The following is a 23,724-nucleotide window of genomic DNA, read 5'->3' as shown; positions in this document are numbered from 1 at the left end:
ACATTTTGAATACTGGTACTTACCCCTAACAGAGTATTTCTACATTGTGACATTGCTACTTTTACTTAAATACAAAATATGAGTGCTTCTTCCACCTGTGATTGACAGACGGTGGATCCGGAGCTAGAAGGTCACAGTTCTTTCTTGACACTTCACACTACTAAGAAACACAGCCCTGACTGACACCTTTTTGTACCATACACGTCGTCTGCCAGCCACCAACCATACACACCTATCAACAAAAATAGTTCCACACAAGTGGCGGAAGAAGTACTCACATTTTTTACTTGAGTAAAGTATCAATACCACTATGTTGCATAGGGGGCCTTTGCTATGTTTCATCAGTTTCAATTGAAACAGGCCTCCAGCATCTAGCATATGTCCATCCAATAGGCGATATGGGGGGCTCATTTGGTCTTGAAATGGGCCTCGGGAAAAGTACATGAACGCCCATAAAATAATGGGTATCAAAATACTTAAGAGTACCAAAAGTTAAATACTCTCATTATGCAGAATGTCCCATTTTGTAAGTTTCCAAATGTGTAACATGGTTTGGAAATAGCAGATCTACAAGCTCACAACGCATGGTGGTTTGTGTATGCTTTGCTTTGTAATAATAATGGAAATATTCAAAGTAACTGCTGGTCTGGAGCCATGTCTCTGCTTTTGATATCCCCCCCAGAGAGCCCCCCACTCAGTTTATTCTTTATTTTATTTTGGATCTAAATGTGATCTTTTTAGTCATCATTGCATAGCGTTTTTATTTAGTTTTTATTTAGTTTTCGTCAGTGAAAAAAGGTATAGACGAACATTTTTCTTCATAGATAGAGTTTCCAGCAAGCCCCTGGATTCTGTTTATTTCAGTACGGACCGGTATGAAAACAAACTTTGACTTGAAACTTACTTTTTTTACAGGGAAAGTGCACATTAATCAACATGCCAACATACCATTGTGCCAGTGTTAGCAAAACTGTAAATGTTTTACCGTATAGTCCCTGGGCCTTTAAAAACAGAGAAGATGAAAGGATGCAAGCAATTAAAAGCACATAAAAGCAATGTATCCCAAATTAGATTAGAGAATAAAGCCAAGTTGTGTTTTTAAGTGTTTTAAAGTGCTGATTGATTTGAAGAGTCTAGCTGAAAATAGACCATGGAGAACATATTGATTTACAAATGAAATTCAAACAGCCATGACTTATTAACTGCACAATCATGTTTAGCCAATTAATACAAAATGTGTCTAGTTTTTTATGTACAACAGCGGTTCCCATAAAAATTGCATAAGCTATATATAGAGACATATATTTCCTATTTATCCACATACATGCACATATATGAACCTGAATATGGCATATATATGCAGCATAGGCTATATTCTGCATATAATTGCCATATACCGATATTGACATAATATGTTAATATATTTAAAATAAAACCATAGCACCACCATTAGCCTTTTCATGTCGCGCACCCCTAGAAGGCGATTGCGCACCACAAGGGGTGCACGCACCACAGTTTGGGAAACACTCATGTACAACATGTTTCCCATTAGAACCAGGAAGGCATTGGTGTCATTTTAGATTTTAACCACTTTAACCATTATTTTATGCTTTGGCTATTCAGTAGCAGATACTGTATACAAGCATCATCATTTTTCGACCGCGGTCGAGACCATGGATCTCGACAAGCTCATAGCGCGTCACTATGCACTATTGCACTTGTAGATGTGCAATTTTTGAAAGATCATGAAAATTTTAGCAAATCTTTGAATATAATTGGAGTAGTCAGCTGTAGGGTGGGGGTAGGGAACTGTGATGGGACATCGTGCATTTGTTTGTTTAACTGTATGTAATGTGTTTTTTTGTTATTATTATTATTTATTTATTTTTATTTTTTTGTATTTATGGACATTTCCTGATGATCTTCTTCGAAGATTTTGTTTAGTATTTTTGCTGCCAGGGGTTTGTGGGGGGAAAAATATATGTGAATAATTGCTTTGAAAATACTATGTTGTAAAGAAAAATCAATAAACATATGTTTAAAAAAAAATATATACTATTATATTTTTAAAGCAAACATTTTTAACTAAAATCTTCCCAGCAAGCACGGTCAGGACATGGATGAATTAGTGACATCTCGCCCAGAATATCACCTTATTCCAACCAACATAAATTCTGCCCACTAAGACGGACGTCCTGGATGAATCAGAGAGAGACCCATGGAAGCCAGATCAACTTAAGTCATATCGAAATTAGTCAGATCTGGCCCAGAATAAGCTATATTATCACACACACACACACACACACACACACACACACACACACACACACACACACACACACACACACACACACACACACACACACACACACACACACACACACACACACACACACACACACACACACACACACACACACACACACACACACACACACCTTTTTGGAGAAAGTGTGACGGCCAGAGTCAGGAACATTCACATTACTGTAATTGTCATAATCTTCTCATCGCCGGCGTCATGACATCCATTTCTGAGCCAAAATCTGATATGAAATTTAAAGTGGGCTATTTAATTGGTGAGTGAATTAGCGACCAATCAAGAGGACACATATGCCGCCCTCGTTGAGAGAGGGCTGTGGTTATTCCCAGACCTCTCGTCTATATGCTAATCAGACAGGGCATGGACCAATCAGGAGTCTGTCTGCATGGATTAGGATGTGACATATCGCCGCTGGCAGTCGGGGCAGAAACCTCTTATCTTCAATTCTAACTTTTGGTGTTTTTTTTCTGTACATTTTCAATTTAGGCATTTAGCAAACGCTCTTAATCTAGAGCGATTTAGAGTAAGCAAGAACACAAGGTAATACATCAAATGCATCGAAATTGTTATCTAGGATCATAAGTAAACCAATAACCTATCACCATCAGTCTAACAGTAGAACATAAAAGAAAAATCAATAATCTGTACATTGAAATTATAAATACTATAGGATGCCAGGTCAATAATGACCTGTGATATTGACTTGTTAGATGTTTTGCACATTTTTAACTATAAACTTGGTTTCATTTTCACAATATACTGTACCAGTTGTGTTGCAGAATTTGTGCAAAGAGTAATTCACAATATACAGTCTGATAAACACAAGCATAGAGGCATTCATTTTCTGTTCCTCTCTGCAGCAGAAATAGTCTGATACTGTACGTTCACAGAATTGCATCAGTATACTGTACGCCACGGCCTTGAAGACCAGAAGTAGGCCAAATATATGCTATAAATCAGTAGTTTTCAACCCTGTTCATATCAAGGTCCATCTATTCATTCAGCATTTGAGCCACAAACCACCATTTTGATGAGATGTAGGCTGCCTCTCAGACCCAAAGATTTTGTTTACAATTCTATGTTGTATCGATGGTGGTACTACAGGAGAGACAGCAGCCAAATGATGATCAAAATAACAATTATTCTACATTCTCTAATGTAGACTTGTTTAACAGTAATTTAACTCTTGAGAGCATAAAATGAAACTCTCCATCATTGGGAACCACCTGGAAACCCTCAAGGGTGAGGGTTTGGTTGAGAACCATTGCTATATAAGTAGTTAGATAGGGGAGTGGGACCATATTCTTTTGTTCTATATATCTTTTGTTCTATTGTGTGTAATTATTAGACATAATGGACATAATTTCTATAGATTTCTATACATGCTTTGTGTGCTGTTGTCTATAGTATGTACAATAGATTCTATTCATCCTCATGTATAGACAAGACTCTTTAGAAAAAGGGGCTTCCTTTTGTGTGTATTTGTGTGCTTATTGTACACTGTTTGTGCATGTGTTTATGGTGTACACTTTCTGTTAATGTGTGACCCTCTCCTGCAGAGAGTGGGATGCTAGAACCGTCTCATGCCTTTTTGTCTCTATTGACAAAAGGCCCTCATTAGGATGTCATTGAATTGTAATGTCTGTCTGGCTGAGTGAGTGAGTGAGTGAGTGATCCTATGGAAAGAGGGTCTTTTCTTTTGTGTTATTATTGTGTACACTTTCTGTTAAAGTGTAACCATGGCATGCCTTTTTTGGCTCTATTGACAAAAGCAACTCATTTGGACTTGTGCTTTCTGTTAATGTGTGACCCTCTCCTGCAGAGAGTGGGATGCTAGAACCGTCTCATGCCTTTTTGTCTCTATTGACAAAAGTCACTCATTAGGACATAATTGAATTGTAATGTCTGTCTGGCTGAGTGAGTGTGTGCGTTAGTGAGTGATCCTTTGGAAAGAGGGATTTATTTTGTGTTATTATTGTGTACACTTTCTGTTAAAGTGTAACCATGTCATGCCTTTTTGTCTCTATTGACAAAAGCCACTCATTTGGACTCATTGGACTTGTGACGACTCAAAGCCATTGAATTGTAATGTCTGTCTGGCTGAGTGAGTGAGTGAGTGTGCGTGCGTGCGTGCATTAATTGCATGGACTGTTCCCCATGGATTCAGTCTGTCTGTCTGTGTGTGAGAGATGTAAAGGAGCCATAAGCCTTTGGAAGTAGGGTCTTTCTTTTGTGTTATTAGCAATAATAGCCAAGTACAGGTTTTTGTGATCACTTTCTGTTACACTTTAACAGTCCCGTTCCTTTTTGTCTCTATTGACAAAAAAGCCACTCATTTGGACTTGTGACAACTCAAAGCCATTGGAGTGGTTGTAATGGATAGGTCTGGCTGAGTGTGCGTGCTTGCGTGCGTGCATTATTGTAAGGACAGTTCCCCACTTTAGGGGCTCAGTCTGTCTGCCTGTGTCTCACTCGTAAAAACTTTGGGTACAGTGAGTGTGTGTGTGTGTGTGTGTGTGGGTGTGTGGGTGTGTGGGTGTGTGTGTGTGTGTGTGTGTGTGTGTGTGTGTGTGTGTGTGTGTGTGTGTGTGTGTGAGATGTAAAGGCCAATCTATAGAAAAAGGGGGCTTTCATTGTAATTCATGAACAAAAGCCTTTTGTTATGGATAGGTGACTGCTAGAACTAATGGACTAATTACTTAATTAGATCTCTCTCTGTGAGCATGTGTTGCGTGCGTGCATGCATGTTTTAGGGTGGTTGGTTTATCCAATAACTTTAGAAATATAATATATATAATATAATATTATATATTGAATCCATGATTGGGCAACAGTGTTAAAACGGTGTTCACCCATAACTCTGAGACATCCTGTGACATAAGAGCTGTAACTAGTACTAAAAGTAAAACATTTCGTAAAATACATGCCGGTATAGGGCATGCATGTTTAAAAGTATAATTGACATGATTATGGGCATGTCTTTTAGACCACTAGATTTTAGTTAAACAGAACTGTCAAACATTCATGTTTTGACAGACTGCAAATAATTACAGTAACTGATGGTCTGCTAACATTTACACATTTTAACCAAATACATGCGTACATGCGTACATACATTTACACATTTTAACCAAATACATGCGTACATGCGTACATACATTTACACATTTTAACCAAATACATGCGTACATGCGTACGTACATACATACGTGCATACGTACATACATACATGCATACATACACGTGTATGCTATTATTATGCTTTTTGCTTGATTTTATATGACTGGACATGACTATATTCTATACCAAGCACCAACATGATGTTTCTTACATTTATTCAGTACATAAGTCTAACCATTAATCACTGATACCATTTTTTCTTGTGTTTTAAAGTTACTAACGTATGTAGAAGTATGAAGAAAATGTGTTAGACACACTTTTAAAAATTATACGAAAGTATCAGATCTACAATCTCCCAATGCATCACAATTCACTGCCATTGTTTTATAGAATGCAATGGCAAATTATATTGAATACACACAAATTATATTGAATATATTGAATACGCTGTATTCTACAGCAATAAGCATGAGCAGAGACCTCTAGTTCTCTAGTTTCTCAGCGACTTGCAAGAGTCACCGAGTCAAGTTTTTAAAACTGTAGTGTTTATGATAAGTTTATGATATAAATATATATATTGTTAATCATTCATGGGTCCTACAAGGGTTTTGCTACAGAGGATCTGAGCATTTCATCGGTGTAATACCGGTTAACACCACTACATCCCCATGCACTGGGGTTACACCCCCCTATGGGTTGTAAGGATCTTGGATCATTTAATTTTTGGGTCTAGAGTATGGGTTATGTGGTTCACAGTCCGCTAAAATCATGGAGAGCAGGCAAACAAATGGAATCTTAATGAAGCTAGGTTTTATGATTATAGGGGGATAATGATCAGGCATGTTGGGGGTAGCCAGTATGGGGATCATGAGTTATGTTTTGCTAGTAAATGTAGCATGTTTATAATTGTATCGACTATTCTCTAGACTAGTATTTTAGACTTTTTAGACTAATTCAGGTTTTCATTGCTCAATGCTATTGGTGATATGGTAACCAAATGCCCCACTGTATAGGGACCTGACTGTATAGAAGTATATAGTATAGTCTGGCTATTTATATGGCTTTCTATGGGGATGGTTTACTGTCTAACTGATTTTCTATCACTATGTCTACAACCTAGGTCTATTATCGACAGGTGGTGGACAAATGGAACCCATTAGATCTCTAACTCTTCTATCTATTTGGCTGCCTTGTGCGTGTGCGGAACCACAAAGGGTGTAATACCATTTTTTTTTACTGCACATAGGCAGTGAATTTAAGTATTGTATGGAGCAATTCCGCTTATCACCAGTGTTTCACCACTACAAATCTGATGTGATTCTAGCCCCTAATGCATTTTTTTTTAAACCCCCGGAGGCCACCAGAGGGTGTTGAGTGGGTAAGGTGGCCTAGTGTCAGTATAGTGGTTAACCAAAACCCTTATTATAACCTTTATTATATCTCTAACTCTTGAGAGTTTGTAAAATGCCAAGCCAAATACAAATGCAACAATTACACAGCATACAGAATAGTATGAGAACCATAGGTGTTTACGATTTTTTGTAAGTAGTAGCGGTCAGAATCTATGATATTACAAGGAGTCTAATATTTTTTCTGCTATTATTTGGTATCCTTCAGACATGATGAGGCTCTTACATGTAACATATCTGTCCTCTCTAATTATATTACAATATGGTTATGTTATGCTCATAGGGAACAGTGGTTCAAGCAGTAATTATTGTCTTCAGACATTGTATGATCAGGTTATTAACCAAACATTACAGGTAGTACATCATAACCCCATATGGTCTAGTGGTTCGACTCTCGGTGTGGGAAATATAAGTATATGTTTTCAATTATGGTGAAAGTTAATGATATCCACCTAGTGGGCAATTTCTAATGATGTTGATCAACCAGTCATGCAAACGATTTCAGTACCATAGATAGCAATATGTCCCATATTGTTAGGACTGTAGGACATCTTATGTAGACACAGAACTCTATAGTGCATATGTATTGGTTAATCATACAGATATTCCACTGATGGATTGATGGTAGGTTACTAGTTAGCATATGTTTCATGTTGATAATCTTTTTATGATTGTGATTTTACGGGAATTCATATGGTAAAATGCCTAAAATTGTATTCTATGATATCTATCTTCAGCAGCACATACACAAAAAATGATACAAAAGCAAACAACAACCATACAACAGCAGAAAAACCTGACAAAAATGTACACAAACGTAAACAAAACACACCAGACAAAACAATACATGACAAACAAAAACATGAACCATAAAAGACATTGACAATACATGACAAACAAAAACATGAACCATAAAAGACATTGACAAGATACAACAAACAAAAAATACGAAACAAAATAAATAAACTACACAGCAGACAAAGCACAACACCACAAAAAAAAACTGGACAAAACACAACAAAACAAAAACAAAACACACATTAAACAAACATCATGACACAAAAACAAAACAACAATTATACAACAGCAGAAAAACAAGACAAAAATGACACAAAAGCAAACAACAACCATACAACAGCAGAAAAAACAAGACAAAAATTACACAAAAGTAAACAAAACAAGTAAAATGACAACAATACGATACAAAATCAAAAAAAGCTACACACCAGACAAAACAATACATGACAAACAAAAACGCGAACCATAAAAGACATTGACAAGACACAACAAACAAAAAAAAATACTTGACAAAACACAACACGACAACAAAAAATAACTTGACATTGAAGTATATGACTAAACGTGTAGCTAGATGGAATAGGTGGATGTACACAGACATGACCCCGCTACTCATACATTTCCAGATCATGCGGTCATAGTGTCACCAACAGGTGGTTTTTGCTAAAACCCATTTTATTTTGGGACCAAAATAGTTCAAATCATCAGCTGCCCTCCACGACTGAGAAGAAAGGGTCTATAATGTAGCACATTATAGTGCTATCACGAGACCCACAACATGGCATGGTTTTGTTTTTTATCTAGTATCTAGTCTAGTTTCCATCTATATAGTTGTATCCAGTAGACAAGATCTTGCTCAATATTACAAATTATTTACAATTTTTATTTTTATTTGTAATGATAAGACGTTTTTAGGGGGAAAACGTGTATTTCCTACACATGCAGCCCATACTTCACCAGTTCCCCACCTGGTGGGTAGATAATTATAGAACCAACAACATCCCAACAGTATTCTAACAGTATCCTACAGCTGATATCAGACAATGGTCTATAGTCTGTATCAGAGATACAGGACCCTGATCATGGTATAGTGTTACCATGAGACCCACAACCTGACAGGGCCTATTTTTATGACAGGGGTCTAGTTCCATCTATACAGTTGTATCTAGTAAACAAATTAACCTTTGGGGCATATCCATCACTTTACAGACCATTACATTTATTACTAAATCACTTTATTTGATCTTTTGCTGATAAACATACACCCTTGAAAAAACATGAGAAACCATGGTTTACCTATCCCCTATCATCTCACTAAATTTGGGGACTAGGGACATTGTATGGAAAAAGCATACATCTATGGCATGAAATCTGATGTGGAACATCGTATCTTAACATCTTAGCCAAAATAATAGGCTTACTATGATTAGGAAGACCAAATCGTCATAATAGTTCTCAATCATGGCTGAGGGTAGTAGGTAAAACAGGGGTCGCTAGATCATTTGTTCACCCAAAGTTGCTGTGAAACTTACAATATGCAATAAATATATATATATATATGTCAGGGCCTCAGTAAAATATAGTGTAAGGGAAAGGGATGCGATGGGCTAAATAAATAGGCATTTTCGGTAGATATTCGGTAAGATATTGTATTCATTGTTAAAAAACATGTATAATATAGATAGAAGTGGTAACTACTACAGTGGTAACTACCACTATTTGTGACTTTTTGACAGCATGATATTTGACTTGGGTACTCTCTGTCACAACTGGGAGGGCAATACAATTCAATTATCAATTCAATTATTTACAGATTTTTGGTGTCTCTGCATCTTTACACAAAAATATTATGGAATATGGTGTTAGGCGTGATGAATTCTATCATATATCATGATCATATTCTAATTCTATTTCAAAAGAGTCAACAAGTTGGCACATTCAACTTGAAAATACTATATTCAAGTTGTTTATGTTTGGGCAAGGGTCAGATTTTCAAACAAAATTACAAACCATCACTGGGGATACAGTCATGTGGACACAGTCACTGTATATATGTTTACATACATAAACTATGTTGTTCATGGTGTACATACAAATATTATACATTGAGTCACTAATATGACTCAATATGATACCCCTTCTGACTAGACCCAATCATGCACTAACAAAATGACAACAAAATATACACATTTTTATGATTACATATTTTTATTATGATGGCATATTTAGGAAATATTCACCGTAGTCACTGTAGATGGTACACAATATCAGACCAATATATGTCTCAATACAGTACATACAATATACAATGTGTTACAATGTAATAATATGAGGGCAGAAAAACTGTATGCAATTGATATATCTTAGATTTTTGCGTGTATATAGGGTAAATCCTTCAACTCATTTAGGTGTGATTCACAGATTTTATGGATTTTTGACACTGGTACTACAACTCCGTGAGTTTCCAGTACCCGCACGAGTCCAGGTAGAAATTCATCATTCCATAGCTTGTTCGTTAAATCTTTAAAATGATTGTAGAAGTAATATCTAGGTGTAACACCCAAGCACGTGTGTTCGGTTTGGCTAGAATGGTTTATTTGGCAGCCGTTGCAACCTTCTCTCATCTGTTCAGTTATAGCATTTTGGAGTAGTTTAACAACACGTATTCTGATAATGTCTAAAAGTTTTGTACTGATCAACCCATCAGTATGGTCAAGGGGTAAATTCACTATGGATGGTGGTGGTGAAGGTATTGCAGTTGAAGTGTCATCATTGACATCAATGTTATGGGATTCAGGTGAATGTATGGGTGATGGCCATACAGAGTGTGAGTCGCGTGTATCATAGGAAAACATAGGTGATGATGGAGGTGAGCTACAGGGTGACATCTCATCATATCCATCATCGACAGGGTCAGCCATGAACCGGGGTGGATTGATGTACAACCAGGGATCCTCATCCATGGCCATCATGCTCTCATGGGTCCTCCAACAGGGGTTGTCTCCTTCACTTGAGCTGTCTTCCCCCATAGAAAAAGTAGAGTACTCCATAATTCTTACAGGGTAGTACTATGCTTTGTAACTATTGCAACTAGTGGTCCTTCGGATGTTTCTAGCTGCGAGGTGTATCTGCTGCCTCTAGTGGTCCTTTGGGGTTTCTAGATGAGGGGGTGGGTTGTAATAGCTCCCTCTAGTGGTCCTGCGGGCTCTCTAGCTAGTTAGAAAGCATAGCCTCATGGGGCCACGGTCTTGAATACAGGGTGGGTATGCTGTAAGTAGGAAAAGTAAGTCTAGAAAAACTCATCACACCATTGGGTTATTTTTTAAATATTGAAATATAGAGACAATTTTCAGACATTTCTGAATTGTAGCATTCTATTTCACTACTGATCAATGTTTTGAGAAATGGTATTGTTGCTGTTACTTCATCAGATTTAAGGATATTCACGAAAGCATGAGAACACTGTTCACTATTTTTATGGATTAAAATGTCCAGTAGGGTGATTGTAGGATCATCCAAGAATAAAAGGCTATATTCATCACGTTTTGTAAATAATCTTGCATTACAAACAATCTCAATTAGAAAATCAATATGTTTTCTTATGATTTCATAAAGATTCATCTTATTTCTCCGTATCATATTAGTAACAGTTGGTTTTGAGGTCACAAACATGATTATAACACAACGTAGTGCAGACAATCTGGTATTCGTAGAAATATCCACAGAAATGTCTGAATATAACCCATATATTTCAGAAAACGTTTGAATTTCCTCCCACTTTCAATATTTCAAAAATCCAAATGCACATTTTGCAATTAATTTCACATTACACACAATCTCAAATAGAAAAATCGATATTTTTCTTAGGATTTCATAAAGATTCATCTTATTTTAGCATAGCATATTAGTAACAGTTGGTTTTGAGATCACAAACATGATTATATTACCCTCTATATAGTACAGAAAATCCGGTATTCGTAGAAATATCCACAGGAATGTCTGAAAATTGTCTCTATATTTCAATATTTAAAAAATAACCCAATGGTGTGATGAGTTTTTCTAGACTTACTTTTCCTACTTACAGCATACCCACCCTGTATTCAAGACCGTGGCCCCATGAGGCTATGCTTTCTAACTAGCTAGAGAGCCCGCAGGACCACTAGAGGGAGCTATTACAACCCACCCCCTCATCTAGAAACCCCAAAGGACCACTAGAGGCAGCAGATACACCTCGCAGCTAGAAACATCCGAAGGACCACTAGTTGCAATAGTTACAAAGCATAGTACTACCCTGTAAGAATTATGGAGTACTCTACTTTTTCTATGGGGGAAGACAGCTCAAGTGAAGGAGACAACCCCTGTTGGAGGACCCATGAGAGCATGATGGCCATGGATGAGGATCCCTGGTTGTACATCAATCCACCCCGGTTCATGGCTGACCCTGTCGATGATGGATATGATGAGATGTCACCCTGTAGCTCACCTCCATCATCACCTATGTTTTCCTATGATACACGCGACTCACACTCTGTATGGCCATCACCCATACATTCACCTGAATCCCATAACATTGATGTCAATGATGACACTTCAACTGCAATACCTTCACCACCACCATCCATAGTGAATTTACCCCTTGACCATACTGATGGGTTGATCAGTACAAAACTTTTAGACATTATCAGAATACGTGTTGTTAAACTACTCCAAAATGCTATAACTGAACAGATGAGAGAAGGTTGCAACGGCTGCCAAATAAACCATTCTAGCCAAACCGAACACACGTGCTTGGGTGTTACACCTAGATATTACTTCTACAATCATTTTAAAGATTTAACGAACAAGCTATGGAATGATGAATTTCTACCTGGACTCGTGCGGGTACTGGAAACTCACGGAGTTGTAGTACCAGTGTCAAAAATCCATAAAATCTGTGAATCACACCTAAATGAGTTGAAGGATTTACCCTATATACACGCAAAAATCTAAGATATATCAATTGCATACAGTTTTTCTGCCCTCATATTATTACATTGTAACACATTGTATATTGTATGTACTGTATTGAGACATATATTGGTCTGATATTGTGTACCATCTACAGTGACTACGGTGAATATTTCCTAAATATGCCATCATAATAAAAATATGTAATCATAAAAATGTGTATATTTTGTTGTCATTTTGTTAGTGCATGATTGGGTCTAGTCAGAAGGGGTATCATATTGAGTCATATTAGTGACTCAATGTATAATATTTGTATGTACACCATGAACAACATAGTTTATGTATGTAAACATATATACAGTGACTGTGTCCACATGACTGTATCCCCAGTGATGGTTTGTAATTTTGTTTGAAAATCTGACCCTTGCCCAAACATAAACAACTTGAATATAGTATTTTCAAGTTGAATGTGCCAACTTGTTGACTCTTTTGAAATAGAATTAGAATATGATCATGATATATGATAGAATTCATCACGCCTAACACCATATTCCATAATATTTTTGTGTAAAGATGCAGAGACACCAAAAATCTGTAAATAATTGAATTGATAATTGAATTGTATTGCCCTCCCAGTTGTGACAGAGAGTACCCAAGTCAAATATCATGCTGTCAAAAAGTCACAAATAGTGGTAGTTACCACTGTAGTAGTTACCACTTCTATCTATATTATACATGTTTTTTAACAATGAATACAATATCTTACCGAATATCTACCGAAAATGCCTATTTATTTAGCCCATCGCATCCCTTTCCCTTACACTATATTTTACTGAGGCCCTGACATATATATATATATATTTATTGCATATTGTAAGTTTCACAGCAACTTTGGGTGAACAAATGATCTAGCGACCCCTGTTTTACCTACTACCCTCAGCCATGATTGAGAACTATTATGACGATTTGGTCTTCCTAATCATAGTAAGCCTATTATTTTGGCTAAGATGTTAAGATACGATGTTCCACATCAGATTTCATGCCATAGATGTATGCTTTTTCCATACAATGTCCCTAGTCCCCAAATTTAGTGAGATGATAGGGGATAGGTAAACCATGGTTTCTCATGTTTTTTCAAGGGTGTATGTTTATCAGCAAAAGATCAAATAAAGTGATTTAGTAATAAATGTAATGGTCTGTAAAGTGATGGATATGCCCCAAAGGTTAATTTGTTTACTAGATACAACTGTATAGATGGAACTAGACCCCTGTCATAAAAATAGGCCCTGTCAGGTTGTGGGTCTCATGGTAACACTATACCATGATCAGGGTCCTGTATCTCTGATACAGACTATAGACCATTGTCTGATATCAGCTGTAGGATACTGTTAGAATACTGTTGGGATGTTGTTGGTTCTATAATTATCTACCCACCAGGTGGGGAACTGGTGAAGTATGGGCTGCATGTGTAGGAAATACACGTTTTCCCCCTAAAAACGTCTTATCATTACAAATAAAAATAAAAATTGTAAATAATTTGTAATATTGAGCAAGATCTTGTCTACTGGATACAACTATATAGATGGAAACTAGACTAGATACTAGATAAAAAACAAAACCATGCCATGTTGTGGGTCTCGTGATAGCACTATAATGTGCTACATTATAGACCCTTTCTTCTCAGTCGTGGAGGGCAGCTGATGATTTGAACTATTTTGGTCCCAAAATAAAATGGGTTTTAGCAAAAACCACCTGTTGGTGACACTATGACCGCATGATCTGGAAATGTATGAGTAGCGGGGTCATGTCTGTGTACATCCACCTATTCCATCTAGCTACACGTTTAGTCATATACTTCAATGTCAAGTTATTTTTTGTTGTCGTGTTGTGTTTTGTCAAGTATTTTTTTTTGTTTGTTGTGTCTTGTCAATGTCTTTTATGGTTCGCGTTTTTGTTTGTCATGTATTGTTTTGTCTGGTGTGTAGCTTTTTTTGATTTTGTATCGTATTGTTGTCATTTTACTTGTTTTGTTTACTTTTGTGTAATTTTTGTCTTGTTTTTTCTGCTGTTGTATGGTTGTTGTTTGCTTTTGTGTCATTTTTGTCTTGTTTTTCTGCTGTTGTATAATTGTTGTTTTGTTTTTGTGTCATGATGTTTGTTTAATGTGTGTTTTGTTTTTGTTTTGTTGTGTTTTGTCCAGTTTTTTTTTGTGGTGTTGTGCTTTGTCTGCTGTGTAGTTTATTTATTTTGTTTCGTATTTTTTGTTTGTTGTATCTTGTCAATGTCTTTTATGGTTCATGTTTTTGTTTGTCATGTATTGTCAATGTCTTTTATGGTTCATGTTTTTGTTTGTCATGTATTGTTTTGTCTGGTGTGTTTTGTTTACGTTTGTGTACATTTTTGTCAGGTTTTTCTGCTGTTGTATGGTTGTTGTTTGCTTTTGTATCATTTTTTGTGTATGTGCTGCTGAAGATAGATATCATAGAATACAATTTTAGGCATTTTACCATATGAATTCCCGTAAAATCACAATCATAAAAAGATTATCAACATGAAACATATGCTAACTAGTAACCTACCATCAATCCATCAGTGGAATATCTGTATGATTAACCAATACATATGCACTATAGAGTTCTGTGTCTACATAAGATGTCCTACAGTCCTAACAATATGGGACATATTGCTATCTATGGTACTGAAATCGTTTGCATGACTGGTTGATCAACATCATTAGAAATTGCCCACTAGGTGGATATCATTAACTTTCACCATAATTGAAAACATATACTTATATTTCCCACACCGAGAGTCGAACCACTAGACCATATGGGGTTATGATGTACTACCTGTAATGTTTGGTTAATAACCTGATCATACAATGTCTGAAGACAATAATTACTGCTTGAACCACTGTTCCCTATGAGCATAACATAACCATATTGTAATATAATTAGAGAGGACAGATATGTTACATGTAAGAGCCTCATCATGTCTGAAGGATACCAAATAATAGCAGAAAAAATATTAGACTCCTTGTAATATCATAGATTCTGACCGCTACTACTTACAAAAAATCGTAAACACCTATGGTTCTCATACTATTCTGTATGCTGTGTAATTGTTGCATTTGTATTTGGCTTGGCATTTTACAAACTCTCAAGAGTTAGAGATATAATAAAGGTTATAATAAGGGTTTTGGTTAACCACTATACTGACACTAGGCCACCTTACCCACTCAACACCCTCTGGTGGCCTCCGGGGGTTTAAAAAAAAATGCATTAGGGGCTAGAATCACATCAGATTTGTAGTGGTGAAACACTGGTGATAAGCGGAATTGCTCCATACAATACTTAAATTCACTGCCTATGTGCAGTAAAAAAAAATGGTATTACACCCTTTGTGGTTCCGCACACGCACAAGGCAGCCAAATAGATAGAAGAGTTAGAGATCTAATGGGTTCCATTTGTCCACCACCTGTCGATAATAGACCTAGGTTGTAGACATAGTGATAGAAAATCAGTTAGACAGTAAACCATCCCCATAGAAAGCCATATAAATAGCCAGACTATACTATATACTTCTATACAGTCAGGTCCCTATACAGTGGGGCATTTGGTTACCATATCACCAATAGCATTGAGCAATGAAAACCTGAATTAGTCTAAAAAGTCTAAAATACTAGTCTAGAGAATAGTCGATACAATTATAAACATGCTACATTTACTAGCAAAACATAACTCATGATCCCCATACTGGCTACCCCCAACATGCCTGATCATTATCCCCCTATAATCATAAAACCTAGCTTCATTAAGATTCCATTTGTTTGCCTGCTCTCCATGATTTTAGCGGACTGTGAACCACATAACCCATACTCTAGACCCAAAAATTAAATGATCCAAGATCCTTACAACCCATAGGGGGGTGTAACCCCAGTGCATGGGGATGTAGTGGTGTTAACCGGTATTACACCGATGAAATGCTCAGATCCTCTGTAGCAAAACCCTTGTAGGACCCATGAATGATTAACAATATATATATTTATATCATAAACTTATCATAAACACTACAGTTTTAAAAACTTGACTCGGTGACTCTTGCAAGTCGCTGAGAAACTAGAGAACTAGAGGTCTCTGCTCATGCTTATTGCTGTAGAATACAGCGTATTCAATATATTCAATATAATTTGTGTGTATTCAATATAATTTGCCATTGCATTCTATAAAACAATGGCAGTGAATTGTGATGCATTGGGAGATTGTAGATCTGATACTTTCGTATAATTTTTAAAAGTGTGTCTAACACATTTTCTTCATACTTCTACATACGTTAGTAACTTTAAAACACAAGAAAAAATGGTATCAGTGATTAATGGTTAGACTTATGTACTGAATAAATGTAAGAAACATCATGTTGGTGCTTGGTATAGAATATAGTCATGTCCAGTCATATAAAATCAAGCAAAAAGCATAATAATAGCATACACGTGTATGTATGCATGTATGTATGTACGTATGCACGTATGTATGTACGTACGCATGTACGCATGTATTTGGTTAAAATGTGTAAATGTATGTACGCATGTACGCATGTATTTGGTTAAAATGTGTAAATGTATGTACGCATGTACGCATGTATTTGGTTAAAATGTGTAAATGTTAGCAGACCATCAGTTACTGTAATTATTTGCAGTCTGTCAAAACATGAATGTTTGACAGTTCTGTTTAACTAAAATCTAGTGGTCTAAAAGACATGCCCATAATCATGTCAATTATACTTTTAAACATGCATGCCCTATACCGGCATGTATTTTACGAAATGTTTTACTTTTAGTACTAGTTACAGCTCTTATGTCACAGGATGTCTCAGAGTTATGGGTGAACACCGTTTTAACACTGTTGCCCAATCATGGATTCAATATATAATATTATATTATATATATTATATTTCTAAAGTTATTGGATAAACCAACCACCCTAAAACATGCATGCACGCACGCAACACATGCTCACAGAGAGAGATCTAATTAAGTAATTAGTCCATTAGTTCTAGCAGTCACCTATCCATAACAAAAGGCTTTTGTTCATGAATTACAATGAAAGCCCCCTTTTTCTATAGATTGGCCTTTACATCTCACACACACACACACACACACACACACACACACACACACACACACACACACACACACACACACACCCACACACCCACACACCCACACACCCACACACACACACACACACACACTCACTGTACCCAAAGTTTTTACGAGTGAGACACAGGCAGACAGACTGAGCCCCTAAAGTGGGGAACTGTCCTTACAATAATGCACGCACGCAAGCACGCACACTCAGCCAGACCTATCCATTACAACCACTCCAATGGCTTTGAGTTGTCACAAGTCCAAATGAGTGGCTTTTTTGTCAATAGAGACAAAAAGGAACGGGACTGTTAAAGTGTAACAGAAAGTGATCACAAAAACCTGTACTTGGCTATTATTGCTAATAACACAAAAGAAAGACCCTACTTCCAAAGGCTTATGGCTCCTTTACATCTCTCACACACAGACAGACAGACTGAATCCATGGGGAACAGTCCATGCAATTAATGCACGCACGCACGCACACTCACTCACTCACTCAGCCAGACAGACATTACAATTCAATGGCTTTGAGTCGTCACAAGTCCAATGAGTCCAAATGAGTGGCTTTTGTCAATAGAGACAAAAAGGCATGACATGGTTACACTTTAACAGAAAGTGTACACAATAATAACACAAAATAAATCCCTCTTTCCAAAGGATCACTCACTAACGCACACACTCACTCAGCCAGACAGACATTACAATTCAATTATGTCCTAATGAGTGACTTTTGTCAATAGAGACAAAAAGGCATGAGACGGTTCTAGCATCCCACTCTCTGCAGGAGAGGGTCACACATTAACAGAAAGCACAAGTCCAAATGAGTTGCTTTTGTCAATAGAGCCAAAAAAGGCATGCCATGGTTACACTTTAACAGAAAGTGTACACAATAATAACACAAAAGAAAAGACCCTCTTTCCATAGGATCACTCACTCACTCACTCACTCAGCCAGACAGACATTACAATTCAATGACATCCTAATGAGGGCCTTTTGTCAATAGAGACAAAAAGGCATGAGACGGTTCTAGCATCCCACTCTCTGCAGGAGAGGGTCACACATTAACAGAAAGTGTACACCATAAACACATGCACAAACAGTGTACAATAAGCACACAAATACACACAAAAGGAAGCCCCTTTTTCTAAAGAGTCTTGTCTATACATGAGGATGAATAGAATCTATTGTACATACTATAGACAACAGCACACAAAGCATGTATAGAAATCTATAGAAATTATGTCCATTATGTCTAATAATTACACACAATAGAACAAAAGATATATAGAACAAAAGAATATGGTCCCACTCCCCTATCTAACTACTTATATATCACATATAGTATGGACCATATACTGTATGTATGCCAAATATTACAATATCAGTATGTATCTGTGTAATTCTCACTCACATGGGTTTTGCTGACAATTTCAGTGTATTCCTGTCACAACAGATCTAGCACAGTGCACATTCTGCTTCAACCCATCCAGCAAGGCTCTGGACATCTTGTCCTGGCATCGGTTTTTTCAACCACTTTCACCCTATGTTTGGCATGGCATGTCATTACATATCAAATCACAAGGTCATAGCTTGTCACATTTTTTAATTAATAGGGCTTAAGTGCGGGGCTTAAATGCTACAATTCCACAGGCTTCATATAGCTGGCGATGCAACAAGCTGCCTTGTGTGTTCAGTGTGCTGTTTCCATAGTTTGAAAACGTATTTCCATGGTTTCAGCTTCATTTTCTATGAGGGTCAGGCCCTATGAGGGTCAGGCTGCTCCTACAGGCCGAGCATGCAGCCGACTAGGGCGCCATGGGGGGAGGTGCGCCAAAAAACACAAACAAAATAAACGTTATTATTATTATTTTTTAACTCTGTCCCAACTCTGTCTGTCCCAACTCTGTCTGACCAGTGCCTCCCCAGTGTCCCCCCAGTCCCATCAAGTTATCATTCACTAAACTCACCCCACACAGCCATCAGTTTTGTACTACTGAATCTGACAGTGGACTACTGAATCGTTGACTTTTAACCGTAGGTTTTTACTCTCAAGTTTCGAACTGGCGCTATTTTATTTAAAAAGTGAGAGGCATGGACAGAGTGGTGCTGGCTGATGACGTATCAGCAACAATGTGGCTAACACAGGTTCGAATTGCGGGCAACAGCGGGAGAGTCAGAGAGAGATACTGTACATTTTATGTGTAGGCATGCAGTGCCTGGTGAACTTCTTTCTATGCGTTCCGTGTTTGTACCCGTTTCAGTGTGCATTAGCGCCAAGGATGTATTCCATAACGATATAATTCCCATAATCTGCACGTTATCACTTATACCTCTGTGTATCCCATTCACTCAGCTCAGCAAAATGAAAAGTACTGCTGATGTTTTGCACTACAGTAAGTACAGTAAGTGTTCTGGGTTCACTGGGTTTGTTATAACAAACACACCGCCCTGCATTTAAACCTCTGCAGGTGCTCTTCTGCTGCTAATGATGGATTCACAAGGACACAAGCACACACACACAAAAAAAGTGAACATACAAAGCAGGTAGACGTGCACATACATTGACAAACACCAGTACTCATCATGCAAATGCACACCTCTATACTGTGCATCAACCCAGTGGGTTGTATACATGTACGCACAGTGGGAGAGAGAGTGATGGTCCAACATCGATCTGTAGCTGTGATCTCAGTTACATTCTGACCAGAGGGGGAATGAGAGTGAGTGAGTGAGTGAGAGAGAGAGAGAGAGAGATATATGAGAGAGAGAGAGAGAGAGAGAGAGAGAGAGAGAGAGAGAGAGAGAGAGAGAGAGAGAGAGAGAGAGGACGTGAGAGAGAGACGTGAGAGAGAGATTTCTGACTTCTTTGTGAAATAGTTTTCTCTAAGTTGTTGGAATAAGGATGGAATGGAAATATATAAATCGGTTTCCCATCATGCACTTGTTGTAACCCAACATGCCTTGAACTGTGTCGACGTGTGTGTCACGTGATCGGCCGTATAGCCAATCGGAAGAAGGAAACACAGGAGTCCAGTTCCTGTTTCTGGCCCATTTTAAAAGGCTGGCGGAATCTAGGCGTCATCGAACAGAACAGAACACGGACATCCTGCCTGGGATAATTTCTGATGTTATGCAGCTATCAGGCACGCAGGCACGCAGGCACACAGGCAGGCAGGCACGCACGCACGCAGGCACGCAGGCACGCACGCACGCACGCAGGCACGCACGCACGCACACACACAGTGGCACAGGGCACACGGCACAGGGCTCCCCTGGGGGGAGAGAGACACTCCTATATCTACCCTCTGCGTCTCTTCTTGATCGATAGGGAAGACCTCTCCAGCCGTGACTAATGGAGCCCATTCACACTCATTATCGGCAAAAGACAACATTTCCTATAGTCTTTAGATGGATTCTGGCTAATGTCTGCGAGTCACACCACCAGTAATAACAATGGGAGTAGAGTCAGCTAATGATGTGGGCTCACATCCAGGCCTGGTGCTGCTATAGGCTGTAATAGCCTATATTCACTCTCATTATCTGAGAGGGCTGTAAGATGCTGCATAGCGGAAACCCACGTTATTTACATTGTGCATTTATTGTGTCTTACATGCGTGCGTGCGTGCGTGCGTGCGTGCGTGCGTGCGTGCGTGCGTGCGTGCGTGCATGTGTGCGTGCGTGCGTGCGTGCGTATGTACGTGCGTGCGTGCGTGCGTGCGTTTGTATGTGTGTGCAGTGGTGGAAAAAGTAGCCTACACACATTTTTTACTTAAGTAAAAGTAGCAATACTGCAATAGATGTACTCTGTTACAAGTACAAGTCCCGTATAGACCAATTATTTGTTTACAAACATTGAGACTGGTCGCATGGGTGACTGTTTCATGTAATCAATTCCCAACAGATCTCCAAACCTGTTGTTTTGGGGAGCACTGGTTTCAGTTCATTCAACCTCCTCTATTGTGTTGGCTAGTGAGGCGCACCATAGGGAGACATTTATACTCCTTTCCATGCCATGGCGGAAGGCAGCATCAGGAGAATTGCTTTTTTCCGAAGTATCCTGAACTTGAACACAGCATTTTGTGTGTGTGTGTGTGTGTGTGTGTGTGTGTGTGTGTGTGTGTGTGTGTGTGTGTGTGTGTGTGTGTGTGTGTGTGTGTGTAAGTAAAAGTAGCAATAATGCAATGCAGATATATACTCTGGGCTCCATCTTATGCGATGCTTTATCCTCAAGTAATAAACATTTTCCGTGAATTACGCATTTAGGAGCTTCCACTATGCGTAAACGTTATCTTGCGGCCACACAACCCACTATTCATTTTGCCGACGCCTATATTTGCGGGTGGAGGTGTGTCTGTAGGCGTGTTGATGCGCTTTCCCTATATTTGCTATCTTATGCACACAGGTTTAGGACAATGGAAAGTGCCTCTTCAAACCACCCATAGGGCTCCATCTTTCGGCAGGGGCCCTTTTTCCTTAATTTGGGCATTTAGTATTGTGTGAGAGGTGTGGCCCCGTAAAATGTGTTATCTTGTGCCACAGCCTATGGGCTCCAATTTTGTCGCAGCCTTTACCTGCAGCGCGGCCCGCAATTCAGCCGCTGCCCAAACATTACGAATATAGGAGCTTTCTCTGTCCCTCAATGGTATTTTCGTCCCGCGTCACCCGCTATCTTTTTTGCCGACAGCGGTATTTGTGCCTAGAGGTGTGGTCATGGGCGTGTTGGCACGCTTTCCCCTAAATTGCTATTTTGGTCACATACATTTGGGAAGTCGATAGCGGAGTTTAAAAGCACCCGTAAACCGTGCCAAATGAGTTCGGTAGGCACGCCGCACACGCCTCAATGGAGATGCCTGCAGGCACAGACAGGCTGCCTCATCTCTCCTTATTCTCCTATCTCTTTGTAATTTTCCTATAATCAGCAGAAGTCGAGTGCCTGCCACTTCCTTGTGTCCATTGTGTTTATATAATTGTATAGTCAAATAAGTTATTTGTGCGCGATTCCATTTCCATTTGCTCTTTCAGTTCATGATCACCCCAGCAGCAAATGGGGTTTATTGACCAAACTTTCCTTTTCGCTTCATAGCGCTCCGTAGAGACGGCCTACACGCATATACCAAATGAAAAGCCCTAATTTCGTAGTTTACATAGAACTTTGAATTTTTAAAAATGAGCAAGATTTGAGCGAGTTGTGATTCAATGAAAAGACGAGTGTTCTTGGCTCTGTGCGTGTGGAGAAAAAAAAAGAACGGCACGAGGGGGGAGGGGGGGGGGGACAGCGGCAGCGGCTATGAAGCAATATAGCACTAACAGGCGACTGGTGATTGGTTCAATGTGGTTTAATTCTTGCAACGCCCAAACCACACCTATTATATGCATAATACGGGTAACGGAGGTGTTTAAGGGATTTAGACAGGTAACCAAAATACCAACTTTAGTGGGGGAACACCCTTTCCCCACTCCTAAAACCCCAAATAGTGGCTTTAGAAAGATGAGACAAAACTGGAGCCCTATGTCCCTAAAACACCTCCATTACCCCTTACATTATGCATAGGTGTGGTTTGGGCGTTACAATGATTAAACCAATCACCATGCCACTTGCCATTGCCTTTAAGAGATCCATTATCCATTTTACATTATGCCCAGTGATTTACACTATGGCCCATGGCCATGGAAGAGCGACACAAGTTGCTGCCTTGAAATATAGCCTATTTATATTTGATACAGAGGCCGGGTTGTTTTGTGTCCAGTAGCTCCAACACAGCCTCACTCGTACAAATCTAATAACTTCTTTGAATAGACAATTAAACACAATAAGCACAAGGAATTGACACTGCTGATTATAGTAAAATTCCAATCACAGAGATTTGTGGAGAATTAAGACAGAACGAGACCTCTGAGCTGTGAATGTTGTGCAACATGACTCAAGCCGAGGCAGCTCCAACTCAGGACTCACTGTCTCAGAGTCAGGAGTGCATTCTTTTATC

General features: G+C 38.5%; 2 protein-coding genes across 2 annotated transcripts in view; one reads left to right on the top strand and one right to left on the bottom strand.

The window, feature by feature from the left end:
• Window positions 1-23,724, top strand: part of LOC306930227 (proteinase-activated receptor 3-like) — a 401,892-nt gene that overhangs the window by 82,512 nt on the left and 295,656 nt on the right.
• dock3 (dedicator of cytokinesis 3) overlaps window positions 1-23,724 on the bottom strand; it is a gene marked incomplete at both ends in the record, with an annotated part of 242,237 nt that overhangs the window by 121,146 nt on the left and 97,367 nt on the right. The gene's annotated exons all lie outside the window — the stretch shown is intronic.

This window comes from Electrona antarctica (genome assembly GCF_951216825.1).
Source record: "Electrona antarctica genome assembly, chromosome: 9".
Lineage (NCBI taxonomy): Eukaryota > Metazoa > Chordata > Actinopteri > Myctophiformes > Myctophidae > Electrona > Electrona antarctica.
This window is presented reverse-complemented; position numbering and strand designations above follow the sequence as displayed.